At 41.1% G+C, this 24,744-nt stretch overlaps 1 protein-coding gene across 1 annotated transcript in view; it reads right to left on the bottom strand.

The window, feature by feature from the left end:
- Positions 1 to 589: 589 nt before the first annotated feature.
- Positions 590 to 24,744, bottom strand: part of LOC121480159 (phosphofurin acidic cluster sorting protein 1-like) — a 55,654-nt gene continuing 31,499 nt past the window's right edge. Inside the window, exon 3 of the transcript XR_005984896.1 lies at positions 590 to 1,161. The gene's annotated coding sequence lies outside the window, so the exon portion shown is untranslated. The remainder of the gene's footprint in view (positions 1,162 to 24,744) is intronic.

Below are 24,744 nucleotides of genomic sequence, written 5' to 3'. Positions count from 1 at the left end.
ATGCTGCTACCTTGTCTTCAAATAGAAGATAACACAGCATTCATCCAGGTAGACAAAGAAGTGGGTAAAATGAAAGTTTCCCCAACTCTCTTGAGAACAGTTTCTTTGGGTAAAAGAAAAAGAAAGGAGTACTAAGCACTCAGTAAAAAGATTTTCACAGAGATCACAGTTTTTTACTGATATGACCAAAGCGATAAAGAAAATAGATCCCCTTTAAATAAAAGTACAACTTGTGTGAGATCCTGTACAGTGTAAGAAATCATTCTGCTTTCCATGAAGCCTGTTCCTTGTCCTCTAACAATACGGTGTCTTCCCCAGAGCACAGCCAAGCTGGCAAGTGCCATCAGGGGTTCATCTCAGTGGACTGGTGGACAGTAGGGCTTGTTCCCCATCCCATCCCCCGAGCTATAAATTCTGCTACAGAGCTCCCACTTTTATTCTTACCTTCAGTATGCTCTATTCCTGCAAACAGCACTTGATATACATGTTTTCACTTGGAGCTCAATTCAGCTGTTGCTGAGTCCCATCCCATGCATGGGCTGCTGTATGATCATGAGATGCTCTATGATGCTTGAGAAGATGCATAGTCAAAAGTCTGACATCCTCTCCATTCCTCTCCAGAGATCTCAGGCATCTTTCGAGTTTTCGCGTCTCTTAAAATAATGCTTCTTTCACCCTGGAATATATCCCTGGACTAAAAATGCTTGGTTATTAAACTGTGAACAGTAAAGCTAAATATTAGCTTGGAGGAAAATACAGTGTACCCAGAAAGCCCAGGAGACAGCTGAGTGAGAAAAATCAAGTTTCTCAAATGTAGTGGTTTAGTTTACATTTCGTAGGATGAGATGATGCGTGTGTGATGTACAATGGTCGGGCTTTTGGGGCTGGTGTGGGAGGCGAAGTAAAAAATCCCTTCCCTCGTTGTCACCTCTGACGAGGTTCTGCAAGCACCCTAGTGTCTAAAGGTGTCGGGACACTCTGTTCACCGTGTCAAGAAAAGAAATCTCGCCGCTCCGCGCACAATCGTGCGAATGAATATTCAGCACCTCCAACTCAGAATCACGGCTAATGATCCAGATTCCGTGTCTTCAAGGGCCAATTGTGCGGCCTCCTTCTTGCCTGCTGCCTTTCTTTTTTAGCAGTTTCATTATTTGTTCACACCTCCAGGAGAAGAAGTGGAGAAAGAAGATGAAACATAAATTCACCAACTTTTTTCAACTCCATCCTTGCCAAGTTCTCGGGCTCCAAGAGGGAGCCTGTGGGAGAGCCTGGAGCTCTGGGGAGGGAAGGCTTCTGCGGTGCCATCACACACCTACCACCCAGCACACATCCTCACCTCAGGACAAACGGCATCCTCTGCCTACAAAGGGACAGCCAGCTGCCTGAGTCAATATTTTACTATGGCATTGCAAAAAACCCCCACACAAACAAATAATGAAAGCCTGGTGAAATGCAGGATCCAACCCATCTGAAGGTTTCAGTCATCCAAGAGTTGACCTTGAGCAGAGATGGCAACACTGTGTGTGTGTGTGTGTGTGTGTGTGTGTGAGAGAGAGAGAGAGAGAGAGAGAGAGAGAGAGGTTGTCGAGAACCCCCAGAGGGGTGCACCTCAACTAGGTTTGTTGTCTTCAACAGACAGCCTTGCACCGAGAAAGATGAAATTGAGTTTGCTTGTTCGTGATGGCTTTCATATAGTTTGCTGGCAATTTTGTAGGACCTCTTGGGAGGTATTTGGAACTGAGGCCATACATATGATCGAGCCAGTAATTCTGATGATGCTGTATGGGTGCAGTCCCCATGAGAAACTGGGGGGAGAAACCACCCAGGTAGAGCTTTTGCTTACTGGGGACAGTTTACAGAACACAGAGCCCACAAGCCACCTTGCGAAGTGGAGGGGGTCTCTCTGGACCTGGGCCCCCCTCGCCTTTGAGTCGTCCTCTGTCCTGATGGCACCGTGTCACTTGCCCCCATGCCCCACAGCTCAACACCTGGCTCCTGTTCCCAGAACAATGGGAGAGGGCAACCCATTGGCGTGAGTAAGATCCGGTCCCCAGATTACAAGCGTAATTTCTTCCACCCCTTCCCAGTGCCCCCAGTAGAGAGAGCAGTACGAACCCACTCCTCAGCATGACTCCCGCCTGCCCCTCCACCCTCACCTCTCTACTCCGTCCAGCCTCCAGCCACACTAGGGTCCTGTCCTTCCTCAAGCACTGCTCCCTTCTCGCTGCAGGGCTCTTGAACATTCTGTTCCCCGTACCTGGAACACTCCCCCACTTGCGCCTGCTACCTCCTAGGAAGCCTGCCTGGATGCCCCCAGCCGGGCCCCCCAAAGCACTGCTCAGCTCCCATCCGGGTCCCCATGTCAGTGCTGCTTCTTCGTGTGATGTTGGGCTCCCCTCCTCAGCTCTAAGTCTGTGCATCTCCAAGCTCTTAACATAGACATATTTATTGCTGCAGCCCCGGCACAGAGCCTGGCCCACAGCAAATGCCAAATAAATATTTGATGACTGAATGATTCAATGAATTAATCTACACTAATATCATATCTTTAGAGAATCTAATCTCTTTAAGCTCCTTAGAAGGCTTTCAGGTTTTTACCCAAGGCCAGCTGCTTCTACTGGGGCACACACCGGAGGCCGTGCTTGCTGGAGAAGACACCATGGATGGTGCTCGGGGCACATCGGAACTTCTTGTGTTTGGGCAGCTGAGATGTTTGCGTGCATCTGAGCCAAATGACTCTCTTTCTTTGACTCTGTTTCTTTCTTTCCCTTTCTCTCCCTGACCCCTCCCATATTTCAGTCCCCAAAATTTCAACTGAGGAATTTAGAATCCATTGTTGCTGGCCTCAGTAACTTGCTTTCTTTCCCCATTCCTCCCACTGACATGGGTCACCCTATATAAAGGCATTTATTCCACCAGCCAGGCAAAGACAGCTCTTCTTCACTGGCCTATTCTGTACTTCAGATTTGCATCCTTATAATGACTGTTAACACTTACTAAGCACACATGTGCTCACACACATCCACATGCCTTTAATCCTTACAACAATATTAGGAAGGTACTATTATTTCTATTTTCTAGATGAGCAAATTGAGGCACAGCAAAGTAAAGTTACTTGCCCAAAGTTACCAGCTAGAGACAAGGTTTAAACCCATGTGGTCTGGCTCCACGGTCCACGCTCTTAACTACCATACTTTCTTGTTCCTCGTGTATTAGGGATGTCTATTGTTGCTCTGAGCACATGATTTTCTGCAAGACTCTCTGTGCCTACTGAGTGAGCATCAAGGCATGTGACCTTGCATTTCATGGCCCTGTAACTGGACAACTGCTAAACAGCTGACCTGGGGGATGTGGTCCATAGGGAAGCCAGTGAACTAAGATTTGGGGCCTTTTTCAAATGGTAATTTAGACCAATCAGATTCTTCTCCGGAAAGTCTGGAACTGGAAAATGAGCAATAAGACCTGTCCTTTGTGTATGTCAGAGATGACCTGCCCTGATATACAGGATATATATAGAATTAGATGGCACTGTGTTGGGTCTTGTTCAAGATGAATAAGTAGAAAGCTGGTTGAAGCAGAAGAGCACAGCAGACATTCAGAAGGAGATGTGAGAGAAATCATGTGGCACTTAGGATTTGGAGAGACTTCTTCCCATTCTTGATTTTTCTAGTTCTCAGTTTTCAGGATTTCTGGTCCTTACAACCAAAAGAGTTGTGACTAGAACCCACTGCCTCAAGCCTTATGGCCCCTAAGGGCCCAAGTCAGCTCTTCCAAGTGAGAAGAGGAGAAGAAAACAAGGAGTTCCTTGATGAGTGGGGAAGCTACAGGTGGTACACAGTGGACTTAAGTCATGTGAAGTCATATGGGAAGCTTTTGCCACCTTCACAGCCCCTCCTCCTGGATGATCCCAACTGTCCACTGGGCACCATAACTGCTCAAGACTGAATACCTGTAAGGGTTGACAATAGAGCCAAAGGTGTCCAACACTACAGCGTTTATCTGAGTTTCTAGAACCACATAGCAGCCAACCCCATATGCCAGGGTTTCAGGAGTGCAGGCTGGAATAGCAAGCCACTTAAAAGTGAAATCTGGTATTCCATAACTCTCAGAGATTCAATGAGAGACAGGAACCATACTAACATGATAATGACAATATAATATTTTCTTATGCTTCACAAAGTCCCTTTACTTAAACTGCCTCATTGGATCCTTGCTACAACCCCATATCCATTCAGTCACTGAGCTCTGCCAGTTTTATATTCTGAACTTTTTAAAATTTTATCTTCCCCTGTTCTTGTATTCTTATTCTTTTAAGGATAAAATCCAACATGAGTAGCTTTGCAAAATCACACTAAGAAATTTGGATTTTATTCTTTTTTTTTTTTTTAGATTTTATTTATTTATTCATGAGAGACAGAGACAGAGAAAGAGAGGCAGAGACACAGGCAGAAGGAGAAGGAGGCTCCATGCAGGGAGCTGGACATGGGACTCAATCCCGGGTCTCCAGGATCATGTCCTGGGCTGAAGGTGACGCTAAGCTGCTGAGCCAGCCAGGCTGCCCTGGACTTTATTCTTAAGGTAATAAAAAAGGTATGGCTAAGATTTTGAGCAGGAAAGAAATGTGTTTAGATTCATATTTTAAAGACTCTCCAAAACTACAGTGTAGATAATGGACTGATGGAGGGTAAGAATGGAGGCAGGGACATCAGGAGGGAGGCTGCTGGAAGAATCCAGTGGGGAGATGATGGTGGCTTAAACAGGGCCGTAAAATTAGGGATGAGGACAGAAAGAAAATAATGCCCAAGTATCTGACTTAACCGACTTGGAGGTTGGTGCTTCCATGATAGAGGATAAAGTAGCTACTTCCAAAGAATATCTAGATCATACAACTTCACCTGTTTTGGAGGAATATCTGCTTTTAATTTACACAAGCACCCAAGAATACAACATTAGAAGTAATAAAGAAGATTTTCGATAATAAAGATACTGAGTTGAGTTGTCCAGGGAAATTCAGCTTCAAATTGCATACAGAAAGGCGAATAACCAAATCCAAGATGCTGGCTTTCAATATACTGCTTGAACATCCTTATCTAGAGTTATCTTCATTCCAGGATTAAATTTAGCAGAACTTTGATACAAATATGAGAGCCTTATAAAAAGGTTTAGGCCCATCATTCATAGTCTCCCTTTCATTTATTACTAAATGTGACTCACATCACCTAATATTCTATGACCAATCTAATGATTACGAATCTTCTATCTATAAAGAGATTGAAAGAGAGACTGCATAACTTATTTCATTAGGACAATTCAGGTTAAAATATCTGAATGAAGAGAGAGAAAGAAACAAAAACTAAAAGAATTTCTACATCTGAAATATGTTTTACAATTTAAGAAGTTCAAAATACATTTTTATAATCAGAATATGATTCACTTAAAAAACCATGAAATTACAGCTTTTGTAATTTTTTTAATTTTAAGAAATAAACCCTGCAAATTACATAGGATTGTATTTCCCACAACAACTAACAGTTCAAGTAAATTGCCTCTTTTAAATGTATGTTTGAAAGTTTGAGGCATCATTTCAGCATTTCTGTATAGTTCTCTAAGACAATTGAACTGGATATACTACTCAAAGATATGGCTGTCATTGTTCCTTTAAAAAATTAAAATTCCTATATAAGGACCACAAAAAATTAAATTATCTAGATAGTGAAAGAATGAAAAGATGAGACTGGGAGAAAATGTCTACAAATCACATACTGATAAAAGATTTGTGCCCAGAACATATAAAGAATTCTCAAATTCAAAAATAAGAACAAAAATTAACCCAATAAAAAAATGGGTAAAAGATTTGAATACACATGTCATGAAAGAAGGTATATGGATGGCAAATAAGCACCTACAAGTACAATTAAGTATAATATGTAAGTAAGTATAGTATCATCATTAGTCATTAGGGAAATATATCAATTAAATAATTATAATTGATTGATTAACTGACTAAAATTAATCTTATTGACTTAAATTAATTAAAACTACAAGGAGCTACCACTACACACCTATTAGAATGGCTAAAATTAAAGGAACTGAGGAACTGGAACTCTCATTCACTGCTCATAAGCATGCAAAATAGCAGAAGCGCAAAATAGCAGAAGCGCAAAATAATACAAGTTTCTTTAAAAGTCAAATATAAATCTGCCATATGACCCAACCCAAAAAAATGAAAGCCTATATCCACACAAAGACATGTATGCCAATGTTCAGAGCAACTTTATTTTTAATAGCCTTAGGGGGGAAACCACCACATGACAGAACTGCAAAATAGTTATTCTGTGAGAAAAAGTCCAGGCAGAAAAAGCATATATCGTGCTATGAAATTCTAGAAAATGCAAACTAATCTGTAGTGGCAGAAAGCAGCCCAGTGGTTTCCTGGAGATGGTGGGAGAGATGGAGAGAGGTAGAAGAAATTTTGAAAGTTGATGGATATGTTCATTATCTTGATTGTGGTGATGATATCATGGGCATATACATATGTCAGAACTTATTCAATTGTACAGTTTAAGTATGTGCAATTTATTATACAATAATCATATCTCAATAAAGCTGTTAAAAAGTAGGTAGATGTGGTCAGTATTTGTAGTTTAAGTGGAGCCTGAAGAACAACCAATATTGAACCAAGAGGGTATTTAAAGATCAGATGTGTATAATAAGGCAGTGATGATGCCTGAAAGTGTGAATTTGACCTTCAAATAATGTCTAACATTTTTCATGGCTACCGCAAGGAAGTTCCCTGATTTATTTTTACTTCATCTTTACTAGGTTGTAAACAAGGTGTATTTATTATCTTGGTGACCAATGAAACCCTGGTCATTTCCTTCCCAGGATGCTTTTAACCATGAGAACCCTGCCTTCCATGTCCTAGAATGTTCCACTAAAAGAAATATGTGAACTTAATACAGAAATCATAGGTATCACAAGTTTCATTTGAGTGTTTGAGATGGCTACAAATGAATTTTTCCTTGTCTACCAGTTTTATAAATCTTCATTTCTTCATTCATTCTTGAAGACACTTTTAAGTTTAATCATCTCCATATATGAGCCATAGTCAACAGAATCACAAAAAGAAATAAGAAAAATGATCAGGGCAATATATTTTAATGTACTGGGATTTCACTTCCAGATTTCCTGAAACCTAAAATTTGAAGATATGACAACTAGTCCATCAATCTTTAAAACAGTTTAAAACACCATGGGCCTCCCATATAATGACTGAACATATGTATTTTCTATCCTCTTTCCCAAGACCCTACTGAAATGGTCATAATGAAGTAAAAAAGGAAGGGAAAAAAAGCCTGTAAAAGTAAAGAGTAGTAAGAGAAGGGGATTATCAGTATGTGAAAGAGATCAACAAGTATCTGAACATGGGGAAAAGAAAGGAAGCATCTTGACAAGAAAAACAGTCTTGATCATCCCCCAAAATAAGATGCCAGAGTCAGTATTCCAAATAGAGCCCTAGGAAGGGCAAAGAGCAAAGTTGAGAGGTGACCTGAAAACTGGGGACTTGGTTAAAGTCTCTTTCTGGAGAGTCTGCAGTTGTACACATCATCCACATCTCCACCTGCACTCTTCAGTGCGGGATATCCTTACAGGCCAACGCAACATCTAGCCCCATCCTCTAGAAAGGAAACCAATGATGGTGGGTCATGCTCCAGAGTAAAGTCTCCCCAATTCTGGAAGTTGGATATCCCCAAAGCCTGATAGTCATTATATCTTGTCCCATTGTCTAAGTATGAACAGGCAATCAAGGGTTACAAGGTGTATAAGGAAAATCAAAAATTATTTGCCTTTTAGGCTTCTCCTTCAAGTGGCACAAAGATCTCACCTGGCTTTGAGCCTGTAGAGGAGAACATGCAGTGAACAGTATTTACAAAGTCATAACAGTGCAAAGCCTGCTCACTGATAGTTCAATCAACACAAAGACACAATACAGGAAAAATAATTTGATACAGGATAAAAGTTAATGACAATGTGAAGTGTACACTGTCAGAAATAGGGAAGCAGAAAAGAAGGAGGAAAGAGTAATAAAGTCATATCATCTTGCTTTATAGGGTAGAGTCAAGAGACTATCTAAAAGGTGGTAGAGTGATGAAGGAAAAAAATGTAGTAGGGCAGCAAGCAGAGGCCTAATTATCTTTATTATATTTAAAAGGATATATGAGCATCTAGTTAGGGATAATACAAGTAAGCTCTATCTTCATCTTTCACAGTACAGACCTTTTAGACACTCTTTTAAATTGCTAATCAAGGGATTCCTGGGTGGCTCAGCAGTTGGGCATCTGCCTTTGGTGGGGTGTGATCCCAACTGGGGATTGAGGCCCATATGGGGCTCCCCATGGGGAGCCTGCTTCTCCTTCTGCCTATGTCTCTGCCTCTCTCTGTTCTCTTATGAATAAATGCATAAAATCTTTAAAAATAATAATAAAAAAATAAAATTGCTAATCAAGAAATGGAGGAGTAAGCCTACTATTTTGAGTAGTGATAGTCACTACCCTGAAAAATGAAAGCAGCAAGGAAATAGGGTACATATTTACCTCTGGGGTAAGTAGTGGGGAGTGGAAGTGATGAGCTAAATGCCAGGAGACCTTTTTTCCCACAAGAAATCCCTTTGGAATGTTTGGATTTTTTACTGCATACTTGAGTTATTTTCATTCACATTTCAAAAATTCTAAGGTGAATGTATATACTTCACACCAAAATAAGCACCAAATCTTATGAGTGACTCTTGTGACTTGGGCAATTTTAGATATTTTATCTCATTTGATCTACACCTAGGGGGTGGGTAGGCGTGGCTATCCTCTTATCTCAGTGTGAAACCAAGACTATCTTATCTGAGAAACCAAGACTAGGTGTGTTTCAATGGCTCCCTCGGAGCACACAGGCGATGTTCTGATGCCAACTCCAGTATTCATTCCTCTGTGCCAGCATTGCCCAGAAGTTTGGTTTTAGCACTTCCTTATACTTCTAAGAATTAAGAAGCCCAAAGATATTGTCCTTATGTAGATCATATCTACTGATATTAACTGTATTAAAAGTTAAAACTGAGATCTTTAAAAATATTTATGAATTGATCCATCGAAAAACAAAACAAAAGACCCCTATGATAACATAAATATTTCAATAAATAGAGCCATAGTTTCCAAAACAAAAAAGTAGTGAAAACAGGGGCATTATCTTAAATATTTGTAAATCTCTGGATTGAGAGAGGACAGTGGTATTCTCTTAACTGCATGTGCATTCCCTATGTTGTGGCAACACACATCAAGTAGCCCCTGGGGAGGCTCAATTGCCCACAGAAAAAGGGCAAAGAATCGCTTAGCATAATTAAGAAAAGAGTTTTGACTTTGTAAGCCTCTTGAAAGGTTTCAAGGACCTCCAGTGGTTTCCAGACTATACTTACTTTGGATTCCACTCCATCAGGAAGCCTTCCTTGATTTCCCCAGGAAGAACTCAGTCACCTTCAACGTTGTTCCTACAGCTCATTCCTTGAACGTCAAGTTAATCCTAATTTTATTGTTTGCTCAATACTTGTTAACAAACCCATGTCCTCTACTAACCTGAAAACATACCTGTGTTCCAGTCCCTGCCTAGCGCCTACTACGGTAGGATATACCCAGGAAATACGTGATAAATGTGGAATAAATAAATAAATGAAGTCCAGAAGTGTACTGCAGCAACCAAACGGCGATAGTACAATCTACAGAACTCTGATAGAGAAGCAGAACAACCCAACTAGAATATGGTGACATTGTCATGAAAAGGAGCTAGAAAATGAAGCTGAATGGGTTTGAATCTCATCTCTGCTACTTACTAGCTGTAGGATTATTTTTTTAACTATAGGATTTTTGACAAGATACTTAATGCAACTACATCTCAGTTTCCTTATCTGTAAAATACAGTTAAAAATGATACCTACTTGTAGAGTTACTGCGATGATGAAGTGTCATCATTCATATAAAGTAAATTGCATGCAATATTGACAAATGATGAGCACTTACATTTATTATTACTTCCATCATTGGATGGACAAAGCTATCACTCTCTCAGGGTCCACCATTTGACTAATAAGTGGGGCTAATGGCAGGGTGGGGGGGACACCTACCTCCAGAGAGGAACTTGTTCAATAAGCATTTATTTATTCAATGAATTCCAAAACATAAAATATCAGATTCTGAATTTAAGCAAGTTTCTTCTTGCTTACTTGGAATTAGCAAATCATAGACCACAGGGAAGAATTAGAGAGATGATAATAGATGATTACAGAACAAGAGGTGAAGCCTATGATTTGGGGATGTTTGTGAAGATTTTTTACAGTGCTTTGTTCCTTTGAAAGCATTTCAATGGTGGTCATCAATCCAATTGTTTGGATCTTGGTAAATACATGAAGACTCCTAAAATAGCACTATAGTCTGAAGTCAGCTTTAATGTCATTGGAGGAAGATGGTCTAATAATAGCTTAGGACAGTTCTTACTTCCAGCAATCAGAAATAATGCCACATATTTTGAAGACAAATTTCCTGGTTGAGCTTTATCCTCTACCTATTGAGAATAAATTACTGCAGTCAATCCTCATTCAACTCCTAATTTTAATGATGTGTAGAAATGTTGAATATTCACTCACATTGTATACACCCAGTTGTATGAAGAAATGCAGCTTCTTTGTTTTACTGTAACTTTTCAGATTTCTTCATAAGTGCCCCTGATTTGGGGGAATTGGAGAATGCAGTGGGTGGCCAGTAGGTACATATTTTGTTTAATCTGCAGATGTTAATCCCATCCCACCATTTGTACTGTCTCTTCAGATAACCCAGCTGCTGCTTGGATGCCTTCAGGTAGGTGCTCAGGCATTCCAAAGTTGTCTCTCTCCTCTGTTTCTCTCCAGGAAAGCTTCTGGGTATAGGAAGGGGGCTGAGGCTTCTGCATCTGTAGAGAAGCTCAGGGGAGATGTGGCAAGCTCTGTCTGACCTTTGAAGATGAAGACTGAGTTTCCAGCACTGAGGTGTCTGCGGTGCCAGTCATTTGCCTCTAATTCTTCGTAGCCTTTAGCCTCGCCTCTCTGCCCTAAACCTCTGCTGGTCTATAAAATATTTCTGCTCCCCTGAGACCCCGCACAGAGAGTCCCCTTTTAGATCACATATGTGGGTAGGAGGAACCAGTTTCTCATTCTTGACTCATCATTGTGCTGCTACCCCCATGCTGCTATCTCCTTCGTGCCATCTTGGATATGCATCAAGCCGAAGACTGGAACTTTTGGGGGAACCACATCATCCTCCACACTACTAGAAAAGTAAGGCATTAGTGCAAATGTTCTTCAGCTTCCACATACCTATCTGGATTTTTTTAAAGATTTTATTTTATTTATTCATGAGAGACACACAGAGAGAGGCAGAGACACAAGCAGAGAGAGAAGCAGGCTCCCTGCAGGGAGCCCAATGCAGGATGCTCAGTGAAGGACTCAATCCCCTGGGATCACTCCCTGAGCCGAAGGCAGATGCTCAACCACTAAGCCACCCAGGTGTCCCTATCTGGATTTTTCTAAAACCTTACTGAGCTTTACCTCACATGGGAGACAGAGCTGAGAATTTGATATTTGATCAAAATCCTGTTATCCTCCCTTTGGATGAGAAGGAGCAGGCTTTAGCCTTTCTATTTCCTCTATGGCATATCCTCTTGTCTCTTTTATCAGCCATCCTCATAGCTTAGTTGCCTTAGAGGCAAGGGCTATGCACTAGGCACTATGGAAGAAAATCTATGATTTACATTCTCATGGCTTAGTCTTGACAGTTAAAGTTTAGAAAACTCTTTCTTTCCAGGCAAAATGAATCATTATTGCCTTTTAAAAAATCCTATTTTGATGTCAGAGGCTAAATACTAACCCTTCCTATATTTACTAACTTTTGGTGTTTATTTTTGTTTTTTTTTTTCTTTAATTACTATTTTTAAAATTGTGTGCATGTGTGTGTGTGTGTTTGTTTAAGTAAGCTCTACACCCATTTTGGGGCTTGAACTCATGACCCCGAGATCAAGATCCGCATGCTCTACAGACGGAGCCACTCAGATGCCCCCTAAATAGTGACCCTTTCTTGTCCTTTGTATTGCTCCAAAAAAATTCCTAGATCTTCTCAAGACATGGGTGCTTCCAGAAGAAAAAAGAAAGTGGATGAGAAAAATCTCAATATATTTCAGAAACAACACCCATTATGACTGATTATCATTTCTCCAAATTCAGGCAATTTTAATAGACATTAACTTGCATATTAACTGAAATGTCTTCCAATTGCTTTTGAAAGTTTGAAACAAAGAACAAAATTGGTTAGTAGAAAGCAGAATCAATGCTTTAGGAGTTTCAAAACCAAAGAAAAGCTTGATGAATGTAGGAAAACTTGTCAAGAATTCCATAGTTCCAACCAGCTAACTAAATAGTTGATGTTGGATGAACCACCATTACCTTAAATTGTGTTTTTCAAAATAGGTTCATAAGCTTTCTTTTAAAAAACATCTGGCTTTCTTTATCTTTTAATCCTGTTAATGATATTACGTTTCTCCCAGCATTACAATCATCTTCAACAAATTTCATTCAAAGCACATTCGCCACAAGATTGGAAGGTGCTGTATTAGCCATTGTAGCAAGTCTGGGGCACAAATTCTACCCTCAGGGAAATTTCTATATAATGCCTTCTAACTAATCAATCACTGAGTCAGATAAATTGGTCCTCTGAAAATAAGTCTCATGTTGTCCTCTTGTTGCTTTTTGCTATTGTTACCACATCTTCATATCTGAATCATAGCCATGGTTGTTTCATGTCCTACTCCTTCCATGCCATCATCCCCCAGCTACACAGAACACAGTATCTTCAGTTAGTTCTTGACCTCAATGCTGTTGGTGCTCAATAAATATCTATCAGATTTAATTCAGTTTTCCAGTCCCCACATAGATGTCTCTGATCCGCCTGAAAACTGGGATACCTGGGTGGCTCAGTGGTTGAGTGCCTCCCTTTGGCCCAGGGCATGATCCTGGGGTTCCAGGATGGAGTCCCACAACAGGCTCCCTGCATGGAGCCTGCTTCTCCTTCTGCCTGTGTCTCTGCCTCTCTCTCTGTGTCTCTCATGAATAAATAAATAAAATGTCTAAAAAAAAAAAAAAAAAAAAAAAAAAGAACTGTATCCAAAGCTAAGGAGAGAGTCGTCAATGTTATTTCATTCATGTAGAATAACCATCAGTGGTTGTCTACTACTCTCACTGAGTCATCACTGTCATGACAGCCTCAGAACACTGGGCTGGTTGGATCATTCTCTGGATCATTCTGGTATTTTTTTTTAAAACTCCTTTTCTTTATATTTCTATGGATGCCTTATGCACATAATAATTTCTTAATGGCCTTCAGTGTTTTGTGCTAGTCACATATTTAATCCTACTAATACATTGCCTTTGCTACCAAGTTCATCCTTTTATGTCTTGAAATATTGAAAAAGCAGTATTAGGAAAAGGTGGTGCTTATTACCTTAAAGTTAGAAATGTAATATAATTAATGGTCATTTTCCTGACTAGGGGGTGGGAGGAAGAAATAGGGTATTCATTATCTAGGCTTCAGAACCAATTCCAGTTCAGAAAAACTCTCACTTCAGTCTTGTTCTGGTGTGAGTTCCTAGGTCACTGTGAAGGGTACACAATACCAATTATACCTCTTCAGAGAAAGAGTTGGGGTTTGCTCAGGTGGCACAATTGATCGTAAATACGTTTTATGTTTATTGAATGGAGGGACAGTCTTTCACACCTCCTGGCTCCCTGAGTTGGTGAAGGTAGAAAGCGGGGAAGTTTTTAGAGGGAGGCCTGCTCTTTTCCTTTATAAAGAGAAATGTGGCAAAAGAGGAGATGCAAGCAGGAATTGCTAGAGCAGAACAAGCCACAGTCCCTAGTGTCAGGGGTCCTCTGCATGCCCCACTGGGTAGTGTCAGTCTTGTGGAAAGCTGTTTTCCATCCTTTCCAGCATTCTGATGCTTTCCCTAATCTTTTCTGAGTAAGTAAAATAAACATCATATAGAAAAAAAATAGAAATAGAGATGAGAAAATAATCAGCAAAACTGGTCACTTTTACCAAATCACTGTAAACACTTGCAAGGTTGTCTTTTTCCCCCTCTCATGTATAAATGCCTCAATAATATTCTAGCCCCCAGGGCTCTCGGTTTTGGCTCAGGTCATGATCTTAGGGTCACGAGATGGAGCCCTGCATTCTCAGCAGGAAGTCTGCTTCCCCTCCCCCCTCTCTGCCCCATCCCCTCAATAACCCCCCTCCCCCCCTCTCAACCCCTTGTGCTCTTTAAAAATAAACAAATAAATCTTTTTAAAAATATATTTGAGCCTCCAATAAATGCTTATTAGATAATTTAATTAATGGACTAATTAAAGGCTAAAATCCTACAAGTTTGTGTTCTGATTTTTGTTTCCACTTTAACATAAGTATTTTATTTTTTGATCTTCGTATATAATCATTGCCTTTATATTTAATGGTTTTGAAAAATTCCATTGACTGGATATGCCACAATTTACTTAATAATACCTGTACAGTTGGGGAACATTTACACTTTCACAATTTTCCTATTATAGATAATACTGTGATGATAAGCTTATTCCACATTTTGGATAGATTCTCTAGGTCGGGGTAGGCAAACTTTTCCTTCAAAGAGCCAGGTAGCAAATATTTTTGACTCTGCAGGTCATATGGTCTTTGTTTCAGCTACTCAGCTTTTCTGGTATAATACAAAAGCAGTTATAAATGACACATAAACAAATGAGCATGGCTATGTCCAAATAAAACCTTACATATGTTCTATCAAACTTGGCATTTATTTCACTTTTAATGGGTCATGAAATGTTATCTTTTTTTAATTGTGTTTCAATCATGTAAAAAAAAAATGTAAAAACCATTCTTAGCTCACAAGTTATACAAAAACAGGCAGCAGCCTAGACATGGCCAGCTGGCCTAGAGTTTGCTCTAGAGTCTAGGGATTCTTGGGTCAAAGGACACACTATCATGGAGCCCTTTGCTGATCATCTGGATGGTTACCTTCAACCCTATTTCTTGGTTGTTAAATTTCTGAGTTCAGCCACTTAAATAGTCAATGTTTTCTTTTTTTTTTTTTAATTGTCAATGTTTTCATCTTGCATTATGTAATTACTGAGGAACCATGCAGAAGAACTAACTACCTTTTGCTTTATGACCTCCAGAAAGTAACCGTTTTCTTAAAATTGATTTAGAGTGACAAGATTGTATGAGAGGTCATCTGCTTTGGCCACCTGAAGCAGAAAAGCTCTGGCTTAGAAGGTGTCCAGAAGGGGCACTCCAGGATTTCATCATCTACCCTTAATCTTCCCATTCAAACCCATTTCATTCTAATTCTCCAGTTGAGCCTGAGAACACCTGGCCAGCCGCCACTTTCAAACACAAAGACAATTATTAAGTTAATCCCTCTGCATTTCTTTCTCTATCCTGGGTTGATAATGAGGAACAAGAACTATTTCCTTCTGTGGATTGTGAAACTGAAGAATAAAAGTGCCTTTTCTCTGATTGGATGGTAACTCAGAAAAAAAGGAAAACCATGTTCCTGCCTCTAGGGCTAACTGTCATGATCATAAATTAATATTTATTACGCATCTTCTGGTTGCATTCCACTGTGTGAGACACAATGGCAATTAGTCCCATTCATTACTGTACATTTAAATTTTTTTTTCAATTTATTAAATTGTATCCTGGATGATTAGATTGCTTCAGGCCTTAAGTACAAAATTGAAAATATTCAATTAGGATACATACAACAAAGCAGCGGCAGTTAAAACATGGTGCATTAAAATATCAGCTTTACAATTCCTATTCTCAAAATCTTCAAGAGGCAGATTTACAAGATGTTCTGAAAGCCAGAGGACTTGGTTAGATCAAGATGCACAGTAAACTCTTTACAATAGGAAAACCCTTTCTCCAGCTCTCCGTAGATGGAAATCAGGGCCCCAGATTTGTGACAGTTTATCTCACCTGCCAGAGCTTTTCTAAATTACTTCTTAATCTGAAGAAGAAGATACATCTACTGTTTTTATTCCAACTAAAAGTTAGGAATCCTTCAAATAAAATTATTCATTCAGGAATTCTTTATATTCTCTCCATGCTCTAAATATTTTTTAGGGGATTTTTGTATAAACCAAGCAATAAACTAAACACAAAGAAAACAGTCATTTTTCTCAATGAGAATGTCAAAGGAGTTAAGACCAAAGTTACTCGTGGCTCAGGGTGACTAATGGGTAGAGTGGGTATTCCACAGAAATCAGTCCAGGGAGGAGAGTTACAAGGGGATGTGCTTGTCTTTATCCTTACAAATGAAAGAAGAAATCAAATGTGGGTTTAGGAAGTCTGTGACTGGGTCTAAATCACGTGGGACTGTTAATAAATACTGCAGAGAAAAGAGGTCAATTCAAAATAGTTTTGACTATTTAAAAAACCTATAGATTTTGAAACTCAGAAGTTATGAAATTCAATAGGGACATTTCTGGGATGAAATTTAAAAGGGACAAATATAAAAGGATAGACCTAGAGGGAAAAGAAAAGTCAACAAAGAATACAAATGCAACAGAGCAAAGGACTAGTTAGGCATCCATACAATAGAAGAGAACCGGGCTAACATTTGACAATGAACTGAATTAAATCAATAATGGAGCATCACTGGAAGATAAGCCAATATGAGTTTAGGATATGTTGATGTTTGCCATCCTGTCATAGGTTCATGTGCATAAAAAAACATTCTGTGTTAAACCCAAAAGGCATGATTCTGAAACAATGCCTAAGAACCACTTGGAGATACTTTAAAACTTAAGACTCCAGCATCCATCTCTGCAAATAATGATAGTAAGTTCTTGAGAAGGATCTCAAGAATCTGTGTTTTAAATGAGCTTGTGCTGTGATTCATATGCAGGTTGATCTCTGGACCACACTTTGAGGAACACGACCCTAAGGTGGTGATTGATTCTTTTCAGGCCCTCTGTCTGCATCTCTGGTACCTACTCTTGGTACCACCATGACTTTCATTGAGTGACCTGCTCACTGTGCTTTGCATAGACCTGAAAATTAAGAGGAGCTCCATTCATGTGCCGGCCACCCACTTCTGTATTTTTATTTCTTCGAAAATATAAGCCTTTATTAAAACAATGCTCAAATGATGTACACTATGGTTTGAATATTTCTCTGTCCTCTGAGCTTCTTGAAAAAGGAGACTAGTTTTGTTCACCCTGGTGGTCTTAGTGCTTAGCTCAGTAGAGTTCAATGATATTGTTTGTTGGATGTCAGACACAATGATTTATCAGTGTTATAAGATATGATATTCAGCGTATCTGTATCTAAAGAAATATAAAGCTCTGAGTGACAGAGATTCGCACTTATAGTCAAGCATCATCACAATGCATGGAAAAACATATTTTCACTTATTCTCGTGCTTGGTATTCACCCAATGCTACTGGCTCTGGCTGAGGGCTTTAAAGCCATTTCAGATGACCTTGCCACTTGGCTACAATCTGCCATAGAGAGGGTATTAATTGCCTCCTTAAGAACAACACGGTGTGTCACTCTCCTCCCCACTCTTTTATTTTTATTTTATTTATTTATTTATGATAGTCACAGAGAGAGAGAGAGAGAGAGAGAGAGAGAGAGGCAGAGACACAGGCAGAGAGAGAAACAGGCTCCATGCACCGGGAGCCCGACGTGGGACTCAATCCTGGGTCTCCAGGATTGCGCCCCGGGCCAAAGGCAGGTGCTAAACCGCTGCGCCACCCAGGGATCCCTCCTCCCCACTCTTAACCTTCAGTCCATTCAGTTCTAGCCTTGTCTGCTATGACTTCATTCAATGTCTCCATGATGTGATGCTGTGGCCTTATTTACATTCTAAGTTCCAAACATCTCAGGCCTCAGGCTTTCTTGTTCTCTTGGTTAGCAGTCTCTCTTCATGTCTCTGTCTCTCCCTTTCTCTCTTTCTCACACACATACACACACTGAAGCAGACAGTATTTGATTCTGCCTCACTGTCTTATCTCCTTTGTCCACTCTCCTACTCAACTTCATTTGGCTACTTTTTTCAGATAACATTAATTTGTCTTCCCAAGCTTTCGGATCATTTTGGTAGTATCTTCATGGGATTTCTCCTTCTGCCATGAACATTTTACCATTTAAACCAAGCAAAACTCTTTTAAACCAAGCTACACAGTGGTTGCTGCATAAGGCAATCCTTGTTCACCACCGTAAGCTTGAGCTTTAGCGAACTGATGCATTCAGTAAAATGCATGCCACCTTTTGAAATCTATCTGTTCAAGTAACACGTTTCCAGAAAAAATTATATATATATATATATATATATGTATATATATTTCCTGGAAAAGATTAATGATATTGGGGCTGTTTCATCTCTAGACTAGAATGCTAGGATCAGCTTTACTTTTTTCAACTCCATGAAAGGGTATTGGGAAAGAAGTATCTGGTTACTAGTTACCCCTCTCTACAGAGAATAACTAAGACACTCAGGGCTTAAGTTAAAGCAAGGAAGTCACAAGGTTTACAGCAGAAGGAACCCAGCTGCAACAGCCTACTGGGGATGAGAAGAACAAGCATGCTGGAGACTTTGAATTTTCTACTTGCTTGAAAGCAGGACTTGGCCAAAAGGCTCTCTTGAAGCCCTACTGAACTGGAAGAATCATAAAAAGAAAGAACGACAACATGGATAAATATGGACATGATTTTTCCAAGTTACAAAAATAAAAAAAAAAAGGAGTCTTTGATGTGGTTTGCATAAAAAGATAATCAAATGAGATAGCAACAGATGCTCAAAGAACAAATGAAGTGATTGAATGAAAGGATTGGCCAGTGATCTATTACACAGAAGGATAACAAAGGTTTGTGTAGACTAATAAGCACCAAAAACATGCACCTGTTCACTCACTGACTCAACTGGATGTACCTCATGTCGACCACATGTCATATGCCATTCTATTACTTGCAAAAGAACAAAACAGAAATCCCCTCCCTGTGTAGTTTACATGCTCTTGGTGGAACACTCACAATAAATGAAAAATAGAATAAATAAGTCATGAAGTATGTTAAGTGATAAGAGACGGGAAAGAAAGATTGCAGATTAAAGGAGATCAGGAGGGCAGGGGTGAGTGTTAAGGTGCAGGATTAGAGTGGTCAGGGCTGAACTCACAGAGAACAAAGGTTTAAAGCAAAGACTGTCAGGGCAGCAGGACTGAGCCCAGAAGCTGTCATTGGGGTGTCTGTTCTAGGCCAAGGGAAAGCAAAGGCCTTAAGGCACAAGACCACTTGATGGGTTCAAGGAACAGCATGGAGGCCATGAGGCTGGAAGGGAGTGAGGGAAGAGAAACAGAACAGGGTGTTGGAGGAGAGAGGTGCAAATAGATCAGGAAGGGCTTGGTCAATACTTCTATTTTACTGTGAGTAAACAGGAGCCAGGGCAAGGTTTCAAGCAGAGGAGTGAGAGGAAATGACTTCTTTTAGAATGCTCACTCAGGCTGCTGTGCTGCAAACAGGCTGAAGGAAAGGGCAGGAGCAGAGAGATCTTCATAAGGTTCTTGCAACAAGAAAAGAGACGAGAGTGGCTCTGACCAGGATGGTAGCAGTAGAGGTAGTAAGTGAGAGGGATCTAGGGTGATAGCTGGTTCAAAAAACAAAGGAAGGAAAACAGTTCAGGAGCTGCCACAGACGAGTTGTACCTATAAAGAACAATTTCACACATTCCTTTTTTCATCAAGGAAACAAAATAGAGGTGCCTGGGTAGCTCAGTGGTTGAGCGTCTGCCTTTGGCTCAGGTCATGATCCCGGGGTCCTAGGATGGTGTCCTGCATCAGGCTGTCCTCAGGGAGCCTCCTTCTCCCTCTGCCTGTGTCTCTGCCTCCTTCTATGTGTCTCTCACGAATAAACAAAATCTTAAAAAAAAAAAAAAAAAAAAACAACGAAAAGAAAGGAAACAAAATAAACCACTGTGTGTTTATATTGTTTAAACTGAATGCTGTTGCTTCCATAATTTTTCAAAATGACTGACAGCATTTGACGTAAAGAGGAGAGGAGTTTGCTCTGGCAACTATTGTAAAACAGCAGAGTAATTTCTCTTACAACCTAATACACTGATGTTATTATGTGTTTGGATGGCAGTGATTGCGTTAGTCTACAAACAAAATAAATTGACTTAAAAAATAAAGGGGAAGCTCATTTGAAGGTAAAAGACTATTTGGGGGCAAAGGTAAATGGGAAATATAAAACAAGTGTCCACTTATGCATACACAAAATGATGTTTCTGTTTTATCTTGATCGAATATTGAATATCATGGACTGTCTGTGACCGAGACACATGCAGTGCTGTTGGGTCTTCTCTTCCGAAATGGAATCCTACCAATCCTCTGCCCCCTGGATCAACCACCACCATGCCTGCTGGGTCCCGGGGGGTGGACCTAGTTTCGGCTTCCCACCCCGTCCACATGCCTCAAACCTCTGCAGCGAGATGTCCTGGTAGTGCTGCAGGGCAGGGCCTCCCTCAGATCTGCAGAATCACAACTAATATTTATCGGGGGACAGATATCAGGCCAATCCTCTCCAACACCCAGACCCCTTCAGAGGGGATCTCTTCTCCTGCCAGCAATCCTGAGCAAGGGCAGTTGTTCCATGGATGGTAACTGAGTTCCAGGCACTATGCTGGGTACTGAGCGTACCACTCAGGGAGCATTTGTGGCTGCTGGCAGGTTAGAAAATGCATTTCTCTCATTCAACCATCTGTCTCTGTAAATTCTGCCTCCATCTGGAAGTCTGTCCTCTGGACAGGAACACTCCAAGCCCATGTTTATTCCTGTGTCCGCATATCAGCCCTTTCTGTATTTGTAGATATGATCTTCCTTATGAATGGACCATGCTTCTTGAAACTTGCACCACCCTGGGACAGCTCCTAGAATCATCCAGAAAGACAGAACCAAAGGTGGCTCAGCTGGGCATTAGCCCCCACACCGTTCTAAGTCTCCTAAGGGATCCTGTTCGAAGGCACACATCCGTTTTGACCCCTCTGCCACCATGCCTCCCCACCCCCAGTTTTCCTCTGATGGCCCATCTCTAGCCTGGTCATGTTACCTAGACTTCTGTGCTGCCTATGCCAGTTTCCTCATTTTAAGTTCTGATTGTTTAGGGTATTAGCAAAACTCCTTCCCAAGTGACTCAATTAATTCTTTGGACAGAGAGTTAGCTTTGGGACCTCTCTGCTGCCTTCGGAGACCCCCCACTCCAAGCCAAGGCATGTCCCAGCAGGGTCAGACCTCTCAACCCCATTGTCCTCTGTCGGTCTGGGTGTCACACCCTGTGGATGGGCTCTGAACAACTCCTGCCAGCACCACCTCCCTTCCCCACCCAGTATAACCGAGCCCTCGGCAGGTAGAGTAGTACAGCCCTGGACCGTGCTGTTCGTGCCTCCAGAGCTGCTCACATGGCTGCTGTGCCCATGAGGAGTCTTAATTAAAGGTAACAGAGCAAAAGACAGTGCAGCCCAGCCTACTTCTTAACAGGCTATCCTTGCTCCTGTCATTTAAAATGGAAGATATCCTGACCCCAGATATCTCCCCCCATGCCTCTGAGCTTGACCACACTAGGGCCTACACTGTCAGGAGGTGGGGGTAGGACTTAATGTCATGCCCACAGCCAGAGAATAATCTCACTTGGCTTTAAAGGGGCTGCTGTGTGGCTGTGGGCAAATCAGAGAGTCTAGGACATAAAAACTCTGTTCCAACAAAGGTAAGCTTTGGGAGCAGTCCTGCCTGCCGGGATTCCTCAGCTCTGTTTGTTTAGCAACTGTCTGTCCAGCTTCCCTTAGCCAGGATCCTATCTGCCAGTTCTGGTTATAAGAAGAATTGCCAGGGCCTTTCAGACTTGAGGAGTACAGTTAGAGGGACTTCCTGCAGAGCCTGGGAGGCAGGTGGTAAGAAGCCTGTGTCACTCAGAGCCTGAAGGCACTCGGACTCTGCTGCTGCACCTTCTTCATCCTGACCAGCTGGTCTGAGGCTGTCAGATGTGGCCAGGAAGGTCATGTATCTGTTTACGGAACCTGGGCAGGACGGGCTCACACATGGCCATGGCCAGAGGAAAAGGAGACCCAGAGCAGGAGAGAGAGGATGTGCAAATCTAGAAGAATCAAAAAAGCAAGGAAGGAAGGAAGACAGAAAAAAGGGAAGAGAAAGAAAAGGCAAGAAAAGAAAGAAGGGTGGAGGGAGGAAGGTGTGAAGAAAGGGAGGGAGGAAGGGAATACAACAAGATGGGGATGATTCAAGAGATCTTGTCTCACATTGAGCTACTAATTAATATCCTACTGGTGTCTTTTGTTATATTAAAACAAACATGCTTTCTACCTTTTAAAACAAAACCTATTCTCCATTTCTAGTTGCTCTGGATTTGACATTTTGAGCAGAGAAAAAAGATAAACTACCCCTTTCAGATGACCTTATCACAGATCAGAAGGCAGATAATGAGATTCGTGTGCTTTTTCTTGTAAAAATACTTTGAATCTTGAATAAAATGTGTTAAAAGCAGAAATAAGCACATTGCCCATCTGCACTCAGGAAATAGCTGATTTCTTCACGAAGAGCCTAGATTGTAGTCAAGGCACTGATTTCTGTCCCATGATTTGGGATTGCCATTCTGCTACTGAACCATTTAATCTTATCAATAATTGGAGAAAATGTATTTTATCCAAGTGGAATGAAGCAGGGGTGGAGAATATAGCCGGGAAGTGTCTAGAGACATTCAACAGTGAACTTCAAAGTCACCTTGACCATGATTTTCTAGTGTCTTCTATTTACCTTAATACAGAAATGGGGGGGGGGTACAGGTGGCAGGTGGCATTCTCTAGATTTCCTTAAAGGAAAAGCAAAATTAGTAATCTGAACAGTTCAAGTATGTCATCATGGCACTGATAATGGTGAATATATCCAATGTGAATGTTTGCAGGCCAAAATAAGTCAATTCTATTCTGAATGGGCCAAAGTTAATTCACTCTGCTTTACCCAGACACACTCAAGTATGAAACAAGGACTCTAGGGCGTGGGGGTGAGAGTGGCCTTCCCAGCCACCAGCTTCCTCCCATGAATGACACCCAGTGGTCATCAAAGAACTGCTTTCTAGAGGATGGTGGTAACCCAGACAGCAGCAAACAAAAGGACTCTCCGTGAAATCCGCCATCACTTTGTGAAGTCAGCAGTCACCTTTGTTAATGATTAGCCAACACAAGTTTAAGGTTCCCTATGAAGCTGTACCTGGAAAGCACTAGCACACCCCAAACCTACACCAGCAGACTGAGCTGAAAGTCACTGTCATTGGAAAGCAGGCTTGTTTTATTAAAAGTCAGAGAATTTTTTTAAAAAAGAGCTACCTGAACAGTACAAAGTAAAGAGCCCTGTGCAAAAAGCTGTCCCCTGTCATTTGATACCCCAAGTTCACCATTAGAAGTGTATTTCTTTAAAGGACAATGGCACAGGAGCAAGCGCACTGGATCCAGAGTCAGATACCAAGATTTTAAAAGTCAGGCACTGCAGGCAAGTCCTCACACCCAAGGGCTGAGGGGCCGAGGGGCCGCAGTTTCCTTCTATGCAAAGTAGTGCTAATCAAACCTCCTCCACCAGCTTCTGAGGGTTGTTTTTCATACCCATCTAGGTCTCTCTCTATCCCATCTCGTAACCGTGCTTCCTGCCCACCACCCTTAGAGCATCTTCCTGAGCCACTCTGTGTTTATTCCTTTCTAAAATTATCATTTTCTGTGAAGCATCTGTTGCAGCCAGCAGTATGTCAATTGTCTGGAATCTCTTGCTTGTCACCGTGTGGGGTTTCTCCAAATCACATGTCTCAACTTCTCTGAACATTTCATGTGACAACCAATGGAAGAGTTTCTGTTGGCCTTTCTGAGCCACTCGGTTGCTTTGTTGTTCACTCAGGGCCTTTAAGAGAGACCTCTTTGGCCAAAGGAAAAACAGGTGGTGTGAGCCTAATCATCACCCTGCGGTCCTCCTTTTCTCATTTCCTTTTTTTTTTTTTTTTTGGCTTTCTAGTCATGCTTTATTTGCATTTCTAGCCCACCATTCGAAGGAGTTGCCATTTCTGCTCTGTCACACCCAGTCTTGGCACTTCCTTTCCCAAGGCAGCTGCTTGAATGGAAATACTGTGGGCTTTCTAGTGCTGCTGACAGCGGTTCTAATCCTGGCTCTGGTATTTACCAACTAAGTGATTAACGGTGACTTCTCTGCATTTCTACCTCTTCATCTGTGTAAACGGAAATCATGCCTATCTATTTCAAGGGGTTCTTGGGTGATAAGAGATTATATATATGCAGATGAGTCTTCAACATGATCAACAAATATTAATTTCCTTACTCCTTTGTAAATGCTTTCTTCTTTTTATTCTTTGCTGTGTCTTACTTTCATTCTGAGATTCTTTAACACCAAAGTTCTTTGTACCTTTCCTTCCCAATCTTTTTGCTATCTTCCTCACTTCCTCAGCCCTTTGGGCACTGTTGCTCAATGGGTAAACACATGAGTTTTTGTCTCAAAGAGCCCTAGATGCACGTCAGCTCCCCTTCCTCCCAGCCCCATCACCGCAAAGTTACCCACTTACCCTGTTA

This window comes from Vulpes lagopus, chromosome 21 (assembly GCF_018345385.1).
Source record: "Vulpes lagopus strain Blue_001 chromosome 21, ASM1834538v1, whole genome shotgun sequence".
In the NCBI taxonomy this organism is placed as follows: domain Eukaryota; kingdom Metazoa; phylum Chordata; class Mammalia; order Carnivora; family Canidae; genus Vulpes; species Vulpes lagopus.
This window is presented reverse-complemented; position numbering and strand designations above follow the sequence as displayed.